The sequence below is a fragment of the Musa acuminata genome, chromosome BXJ3-1, assembly GCF_036884655.1.
Source record: "Musa acuminata AAA Group cultivar baxijiao chromosome BXJ3-1, Cavendish_Baxijiao_AAA, whole genome shotgun sequence".
NCBI classification, from domain to species: Eukaryota; Viridiplantae; Streptophyta; class Magnoliopsida; order Zingiberales; family Musaceae; genus Musa; species Musa acuminata.
Window position 1 is genome coordinate 37,297,533 of NC_088349.1, and position 10,043 is coordinate 37,307,575.

Here is a 10,043-nt window from a genome sequence, read left to right on the forward strand (position 1 = left end):
GGCCGTGAGTCATACCTGTCAGAACTCCTTCTAACTAAGTGAATTATTATCTCTGTAATAATTCACTCGACTCATCGACTACGGAAGTACTAGGCCACTACGCCGTAGTCCCCAGACGATACAGGGGAATCCAATCCATTGGACCTGTCTGTCCTCAGTTACCATGTACCTATAGTCCCTCATCCATCTAATATCCCAGAGACCGTATATCGAGCATGGTGCTGTCAGACCCATACGGTTTCTACTCGAGTCTCGCTCTAATCGGATTCTCCCGAAGAACTCTTTCTCTCTCAACCCGAATGACCCTGGCCAGGGATTTGTTTGAGCAAGAACACATGGGATATTCCTCTCATGATACCGAGAGTGGATGATCCTCTATCGACACTCAATAGCCCTCGTAAGGTCGACTACCACTCCCAATGACCAGCTGTACTAGATCTGGGAACAGCCAAACCTATAAGTCTGGTATCAAAGAGTGGAGCACTCATACAGGACATCCTTGGTGTCTCAAGTCTAAGAACCAGATACACCACTAGGACTACGGAATCGTTGTCTGACAATAAGGCATCATCAACCATCCAGCATTCCGTAAGCGGATCAATCAGTGAACTCATTCTCCAATGAGCACCTGTACTGTATCCCTAGTGTCCCTACACGAGCAGCTATGAGACCAGCTGCATCCATCATATGGACGGGTATACAGCACACCAGTCTATCCGGTTATCACGATGTCCCTCTCGAGTAACCTATGACCGGGATTATTTAGGATATGTGTTTAAAGGTGAATCGATCTCATTATCGTGATCTCATCACGATCCGATTCCCATTGCACAAATCCAAGGACATCACAATATATATGCATTTATGCAATAGTTATAAAGTGATATACGCCAAAATATAATAAGCAAAAAGATTCTGTATCAAGTCACACGTGCCATCACTCACGTGATTGGCTTGCTGGGCACTTATGACTAGCAATCTCCCACTTGACCTAAAGTCAATCACCTATGTGTCTGATCCCCATCAGACCCCTGTGACGCTCAAAGACAATCTGAGACAATGGCTTTGTTAGTGGATCTGCAATGTTATCTTCGGATGGAACTCTTTCCACTGCTACATCTCCTCGGGTCACGATCTCTCTGATAAGGTGGAACCTCCTCAGAACATGCTTAGATTTCTGATGAGACCTAGGTTCCTTCGCTTGAGCAATTGCCCCGTTGTTGTCGCAATATAGGGAAATCAGCTCCTCACTATCCGGCACGACTCCCAAATCTGTGATGAACTTCTTCAACCAGACTCCCTCCTTTGCTGCATCTGATGCAGCAATGTACTCCGCCTCTATGGTCGAGTCAGCAGTGGTATCTTGCTTGGAACTCTTCCAGCACACTGCTCCTCCATTCAAGGTGTACACATACCCTGAATTCGACTTGCTATCATCGACATCAGACTGAAAACTTGAGTCAGTGTAGCCTTCAACCTTAAGGCTATTACCTCCATATACTAGTAAAAGATCCTTAGTCCTTCTCAAGTACTTAAGGATACACTTTACTGCTTTCCAGTGCTCCAAGCCTGGATCTGCCTGATACCTGCTCGTGACACTCAGAGCATGCGCTATATCAGGCCTAGTACATAGCATGGCATACATGATAGACCCTATTGCTGAGGCATAAGGTATCATATCCATGTTCGCCCTTTCTTCTGGAGTCTTTGGGGACATACTCGTAGAAAGCGATATCCCATGTCTCATCGGTATGAGACCTCTTTTGGAATTTTCCATGCCAAACCTTTTGACAATAGTTTCTATGTACCTGGACTGGGACAAGCCAAGCATCCTTTTGGATCTATCTCTATAGATTCTAATCCCCAAGATATAAGATGCTTCTCCTAAGTCCTTCATGGAGAAGTGTCTAGATAACCAAGCCTTTATTGTGGATAGCATTCCTATGTCATTCCCAATGATGAGGATGTCATCCACATATAACACCAAAAAGCTAATAGCGCTCCCACTTACCTTTCTGTATACACAAGGCTCATCTTCGTTCTTAACGAAGTCATAAGATCTGATTGCCTCATCAAATCTTATGTTCCAACTTCGGGAAGCTTGCTTTAGTCCATAAATGGATCTAAGCAACCTACACACCTTATCTGGGCAGTTCTTGGACACGAATCCCTCAGGTTGCATCATATACACCTCCTCCTCCAGGTTCCCATTGAGGAATGCGGTTTTCACATCCATCTGCCAGATCTCATAATCATAGTGTGCTGCAATAGCCAATAGAATTCTGATGGATTTTAGCATTGCTACAGGTGAGAAAGTTTCGTCGTAGTCAACACCTTGCCTTTGACGATACCCCTTAGCCACTAGCCTTGCTTTATAGGTCTCTACCTTTCCATCTACTCCGATCTTTTTCTTAAAGATCCACTTGCAACCGATGGGTACAATACCTTCGGGTGCATCAACTAGGTTCCAAACCTTATTGGAGTACATAGAATCCATCTCAGAATTCATGGCTTCTTTCCACTTCCCGGAGTCTATACTCATAATAGCCTCCTCGTAGGTCTGAGGATCAATATCCTCTACATCCTCTGCTCTAATATGTCCCACATATCTCTCAGGAGGATGGGATACTCTATCAGACCTGCGTAAAGTTGAAACTTGTGTATTAGATACCTGAACAGACTCGGGCTGTAAAGTGGTGCTTGAGCTTGGTTCTCCAACCTCGCTCAATTCTATCATTCTCCCACTATCTCCGTCAAGAATGTGTTCCTTCTCAAGGAACACTGCTCTCTTAGCTACAAAGACCTTTTGGTCCTCGAGATGATAGAAGTAATACCCACAAGTTTCCTTGGGGTATCCCACAAATTTACATCGCCCTGTCCTTGATTCTAACTTATCGGGGTTGTGTCTTTTAACATGGGCAGAGCAGCCCCAAATCTTAACTACTTTAAGATCAGGCTTCTTCCCTTTCCATATCTCATATGGTGTAGACACCACCGACTTAGTTGGAACTCTGTTCAGAAGGTAAGCTGCGGTTTCTAGGGCATATCCCCAGAATGAGATGGGTAGGTCAGCGAAACTCATCATGGACCGTACCATATCTAATAATGTACGATTTCTCCTTTCAGAGACACCATTGAGCTGAGGTGTATAAGGAGGTGTCCATTGGGATAATATCCCATGGTCCTTGAGGAAGTGAGTAAACTCTGTACTTAAGTACTCACCTCCTCGATCTGATCGAAGAGTTTTGATACTCTTTCCAGTCTGGTTCTCCACCTCATTCTTATACTCTCTGAATTTCTCAAAGGCCTCGGACTTGTACTTCATTAAGTACACATATCCATACCTTGAGAAATCATCAGTAAATGTAATGAAGTAGGAGTAACCTCCAATGGCATGAGTTGACATGGGTCCACATACATCACTATGTATGAGTTCCAACAACTCAGTGGCTTTCTCTCCAGTTCCACTAAATGGAGAGTTGGTCAGTTTTCCACGAATGCAAGGCTCACAAGTTGCATATGACACATAGTCGAATGGATCTAGATATCCATCATTTAGCAACTTTTGAATCCTTCTTTCATGGATGTGACCTAGCCTACAATGCCACAGGTATGCACTGTTCAACTCATCTCGTTTCCTTTTGGACACATTTATATTCATGATATGTGGAGTGGTGTCTAACATAAATAAACCATTATGCAATGTTCCTTTCGTGATGATCTTATCATCTAATAATATCGAACAACCATTGTTCTCAAAAACAAATTTATATCCACTAACTGTTAAACATGAAATGGAGATAATGTTTTTGATAATAGAAGGAACAAAATAACATGCATCTAATGCAATAAAAGCTCCACTAGGCAGATGTAGGGCGACCTCGCCAACAGCTAATACAGCAACTTTTGCTCCATTACCCATCTTGAGGTCCATCTCGCCTCTCTCTAGTCTCCTAGGCCTTGCCAGAACCTGCAACGAATTACATATATGATAAGCACTACCGGTATCTAATACCCAAGTGTTATCATAAGAGTCTGACAAATGGAGACTGATCATGAATGTACCTGAAGCTTCATCAAGCTTTTGTTTCGCCCTTTCTGCAAGGTACTCTTTGCAGTTTCTCTTCCAGTGCCCATCTTTACCACAGTGGAAGCACTGGCCTTTGTCCTTTGTTGGTTCTTTCTTAGCAACCTTTGCTTTACCTTGTTTGCCCTTGCCCTTTCCCTTCTTAAGGGACCTTTCTGCTTTCCTTTTCTTTCTGGTCTCACCAGTGTAGAGAACTGGCTTCTCTTTCTTAATAGTACTCTCTGCCTCCCTCAACATATTGAGGAGCTCTGGGAGAGTCACCTCAAGCTTGTTCATATTAAAGTTCATTATGAACTGTGAAAAGGAATCTGGTAGGGACTGAAGCACAATGTCCACACACAAGTTATCCTCTAGGACCATTCCTAGACCTGTGAGTTTCTCTATCCACTCAATCATCTTTAGGACATGGTTCTGAACCGGTGTCCCCTCAGTCATCCTAGCGCGGAAAAGGCTCTTGGATATCTCATATCGTTGAGTCCTTCCCTGTTCCTCAAACAATTTACGGACATGTAGGAGAATGGATCTGGCATCCATCTTTTCATGTTGTCTCTGTAACTCTGGAGTCATAGAGCCCAACATATAGCACTGAGCAAGAGTGGAGTCATCAATGTACTTCACGTAGCGAGCGATCTCATCCTCGCTTGCCCCTTCTTCGGGCGTAGGCATCACTGTATCAAGGACGTACACGATTTTCTCCGCTGTGAGAACAATTCTCAAGTTACGGAGCCAATCCGTATAATTTGGACCAGTGAGGCGGTTGACATCAAGTATGCCACGTAAGGGATTTGAAAGCGACATTTTCTGAAAATAAAGATGTAGCAGAAATGAATAACATGCAGATTTTGCAAGAAATAAACTATCAAGATATGGACTTCTATCTTAATATGCTCCCACTATTTTACTAACGAGTCACGCGACACCCTCAGCACGTGAAACGGAAGTCTCCGGCAGACTTCTAGTGGGGATCAGGATCCAATCAGCGTCTTAGTGTAACCTCGAGGGACTCGACCAATCACACTAAGCCTAAAAGGTAGACAACTCTTGCCGATCACAACTCCTTGTGATTCCCGTCCTGTTCGGCCTCCGAATCACCATGGCCTCGAGGGACTCGACCAACCATGATGCTCGGTTAAGTCAACACCTTCGTTACAAGATGAGTCTGATTTGATGATATACCCTCGAGGGACTCGACCAAGCATATCATGCCCTCAGGTCACCGGTGACATCTCTATGTCGTAAGCAAGATAGCGAATCGCGATATAGGTGAGTCTCGAGGGACTCGACCAACTCAACCTACACCGGGATTCGGTTCCTACTCATAACGATGGAAGGCCACGTGGGTCAATCTAATTGCCTCACGTTTACCGACTTAATATTATCGAGAGATGTTTCTATGATTTGGTCTCCTAATATGACATGTCACACATATACATATTTAATATATATCTACATCGCATGCAAATAAATATACATATCTAGTATGTGTATAAGCAATCACACCAGATGATCATGGACCACAACCTAATATGATTAGGCCCGAGCCAGTAGGCCTAATCACTCACATCAAGATCTATGTGTGCAACGGTGCATCTCCATGCCTTGTGATCGTCCATCTCGTCCTCGTCGGTTCCGTCGACATCTTGATGCATCTCCATGCATCACGATCGTCCGTCTCGTGGGTCCCGCTATGGCTTCCACGCTCCCGCTGCGCCTCCTCATGTGATTACAACTTAATCATAAGCACGCAGGCCCGACAATAAACGAGAAATATAATGGAGGTTCGCAGACCTCAATAATAATAATCACAAGTACACACATCACACGGTCCATGATCATCCGTCCACTCATCATACATCACATGTATAAATAATCATCATCATGTAGGACTACTAGATAATAATAAAAATAATAATCAACTAAACCTTTTAATTAATTAATATTTTCTGAAATCAGGGATATATAGGGAATTTCTTAATTCCTAAGGGTATTTTCGTAATTTGGATAAAAGACAGAAACTGGAATTTCTCAAATTCCGAGGGGCAAAACTGTCTTTTACGCAGAAAACCCTAATACCCTTTCCCCTTTTCGCTGCTGCGCCGCCGCTGCCGCCACCCTGCTGGCGGCGGCCTGTGCGGCGAGGGCGAGGGCACTGCCCTCGCCTGCAGGTGGCACGCCCGCTGGGGTCGCTGTCGCTGCAGGTGGGCGCCCCCGCGGGCGCCGCCGCCTCCGCGGGCGGTTCTGCCCGCGAGTCAGCGCCCGCAGGTGGTGCTGTCTCGCTGGCGGCCGCCCCTGCGGGGTTTTTGCCCGTGGGAGCAGCGGCCACAGGCGCCGCTGCCCTGCGGTGCCTCAGCCCGCGCTGCTGCCCCGCGGCGCCTCTGCCCGCGGGCTCAGTGGCCGCAGGCGCTTCTACCGAGCGGGCTCCCAGCCCCGCCGACCGCAAGCCTGCTGCAAGCAGACCGCCGGCCGGCTGCTGCAGGCACAGCGCTTGCGCATGCGCCGGCGCTGTGCTGCCTGGCTGCGGCTGCGGCTGGCTGCAGGCATGCAGATCGAGGGCAGCAACTGTTGCTGCCCTTCCTTGCTTTTGCGTCAACGATTTTGACGTCAATATTCTTCCTAAACACAACACACGCAGTTCAAAAAACCAATCATTCGCACGAACAACCTGGCTCTGATACCACTGTTGGGAAATCATAGGGGGGCGACATCATATGCGCAGCGGAAGAACAAGAAAACAAAAATCCCCGATTCCCAAAAAGATGTTCATCGTCGTGCGAAGATTGGTGCGCAAAATCCACAAAAACACAAAACTGCGTATAGAGATTGTGTTACCTAGGGAGATCGTATATCCCTGTTTCCTTGCAGATCCTTAGGAGAGGGTGAAGGAGGTCAAGCGTCCTCCTCTCTAGCGGTGATCCACACAGCAGGGTTGCGACGACGCTCCTCAAAACTCCAGGCCTACTCTGAGGTGGAGAGGGAGAGGAGAATAGGAAGGGCAAGCAAAGACTCTAGCCTATGAGGCTGTGAATCCCTCCTATTTATAGAGATCCCGTGTCAAAACCCTAATGGGTCCTTTCCCTAGTGGGTATTGGATCTGCATCCAATAAGACAAGGGCTCCGTCGGATATCTCATATCCGAACCTCTACTCATCGCAATGCCTACCATATGTGTGTGACCCTCTAGGCCCAATATCGAGCTGGCCGTGAGTCATACCTGTCAGAACTCCTTCTAACTAAGTGAATTATTATCTCTGTAATAATTCACTTGACTCATCGACTACGGAAGTACTAGGCCACTACGCCGTAGTCCCCAGACGATACAGGGTAATCCAATCCATTGGACCTGTCTGTCCTCAGTTACCATGTACCTATAGTCCCTCATCCATCTAATATCCCAGAGACCGTATATCGAGCATGGTGCTGTCAGACCCATACGGTTTCTACTCGAGTCTCGCTCTAATCGGATTCTCCCGGAGAACTCTTTCTCTCTCAACCCGAATGACCCTGGCCAGGGATTTGTCTGAGCAAGAACACATGGGATATTCCTCTCATGATACCGAGAGTGGATGATCCTCTATCGACACTCAATAGCCCTCGTAAGGTCGACTACCACTCCCAATGACCAGCTGTACTAGATCTGGGAACAGCCAAACCTATAAGTCTGGTATCAAAGAGTGGAGCACTCATACAGGACATCCTTGGTGTCTCAAGTCTAAGAACCAGATACACCACTAGGACTACGGAATCGTTGTCTGACAATAAGGCATCATCAACCATCCAGCATTCCGTAAGCGGATCAATCAGTGAACTCATTCTCCAATGAGCACCTGTACTGTATCCCTAGTGTCCCTACACGAGCAGCTATGAGACCAGCTGCATCCATCATATGGACGGGTATACAGCACACCAGTCTATCCGGTTATCACGATGTCCCTCTCGAGTAACCTATGACCGGGATTATTTAGGATATGTGTTTAAAGGTGAATCGATCTCATTATCGTGATCTCATCACGATCCGATTCCCATTGCACAAATCCAAGGACATCACAATATATATGCATTTATGCAATAGTTATAAAGTGATATACGCCAAAATATAATAAGCAAAAAGATTCTGTATCAAGTCACACGTGCCATCACTCACGTGATTGGCTTGCTGGGCACTTATGACTAGCACCCACATGTGCAACTATGAGACCAACTGCATCTATCATATGGATGGGTATATAGCACACCAGTCTGTCCGGTTATCTCGATATCCCTCTCGAGTAACCTTTGATCGAGATTATTTAGGATATGTGTTTAAAGGTGAATTGATCTTATTATCATGATCTTATCACGATTCAATTCCCATTGTATAGATCCAAGAACATCACAATATATGCATGCATATATGCAATAGTCAATATAAAGTGATACATGCCAAAATATAATAAGCAAAAAGATTCCGTGTCAAGTTATACGTGCCATCACTCACGTGATTGGCTTGCTAGGCACCTATGACTAACAATCTCCCACTTGACCTAAAGTCAATCACCTATGTGTCTGATCCCCATTAGACCATTGTGACACTCAAAGACAATATGAGACAACGACTTTCCATTATTATATTTCCTCGGGTCATGATCTCTCTAATAAGTTGGAACCTCCTTAAAACACTTCTGATGAGACCCGGGTTCCCTTGTTTGAGTAATCGCCCCGTAGTTGTCGTAATAGAATGAATCAACTCCTTGCTAGTTGGCTCGACTCCTAGATCTGTGATATACTTCTTCATCTAGACTCCCTCCTTTATTGCCTCTGCTGCAGCAATGTACTCCGCCTCTGTGGTAGAGTCAGCAATAGTATCATGCTTGGAACTCTTCTAGCATACTACTCCTCCATTCAGGGTATACACAAACCCCGAATTTGACTTGCTATCATCGACATCAGACTGAAAGCTCGAGTCTGTGTAGCCTTCAACCTTAAGGCTACTACCTCCATATACTAGTAAAAGATCCTTAGTCATTCTTAAGTACTTAAGGATACACTTTACTGCTTTTCAAAGCTCCAAGGCTGGATCCTCCTAATACTTGCTCATGACACTCAGAGCATGCGCTATATCAGGCCTAGTACGTAGCATGTCATACATGATAGACCCTATCGCTGAGGCATATGGTATCATATTCATGTTCGCTCTTTCTTCAAGAGTCTTTGGGGACATACTCCTAGAAAAAGATATCCCATGTCTTATCGGAATGAGACCTCTCTTGGAATTTTCTATGCTAAACCTTTTGACAATGGTTTCTATGTACCTGGACTGGGACAAGTCAAGCATCCTCTTGGATCTATCTATATAGATCACAAGATATAGGATGCTTCCCCTAAGTTCTTCATGGAGAAGTTTTTAGATAACCAAGCCTTTACTGTGGATAGCATTCCTACATCATTCCAAACGATCAGGATATCATCCACACCTTAGTCCATAAATGGATCTAAGCAACCTATACACCATATCTGGGCAGTCCTTGGACACGAATCCCTCGGGTTGTATCATATATATCTCCTCCTTGAGGTTCTCATTGAGGAATGTAGTTTTCACATCCATCTGTCAGATCTCATAATCATAATGTGCTGCAATAGCCAATAGAATTCAGATGGATTTTAGCATTACTACGGGTGAGAAGGTTTCATCATAGTCAACACCTTGCCTTTGTCGATACCCTTTAGCCACTAGTCTTGCTTTATAGTCTACCTTTCCATATACTCCGATCTTTTTCTTAAAGATCCACTTGCAATTGATGGGTACAATACTTTCAGGCGCATTAACTAAGTTCCAAACCTTGTTGGAGTACATAGAATTCATCTTAGAATTAATGGCTTCTTGCCACTTCCCAGAGTCTATACTTATAATAGCCTCATTGTAGGTCTAAGGATCAATATCTTCAACATCCTCTCCTCTAATATGTCTCACATATCTCTC

General features: G+C 45.1%; 1 pseudogene; it reads right to left on the bottom strand.

The window, feature by feature from the left end:
• Positions 1 to 1,273: 1,273 nt before the first annotated feature.
• LOC135629612 (uncharacterized) lies at positions 1,274 to 4,777 on the bottom strand (annotated as a pseudogene).
• Positions 4,778 to 10,043: the final 5,266 nt, after the last annotated feature.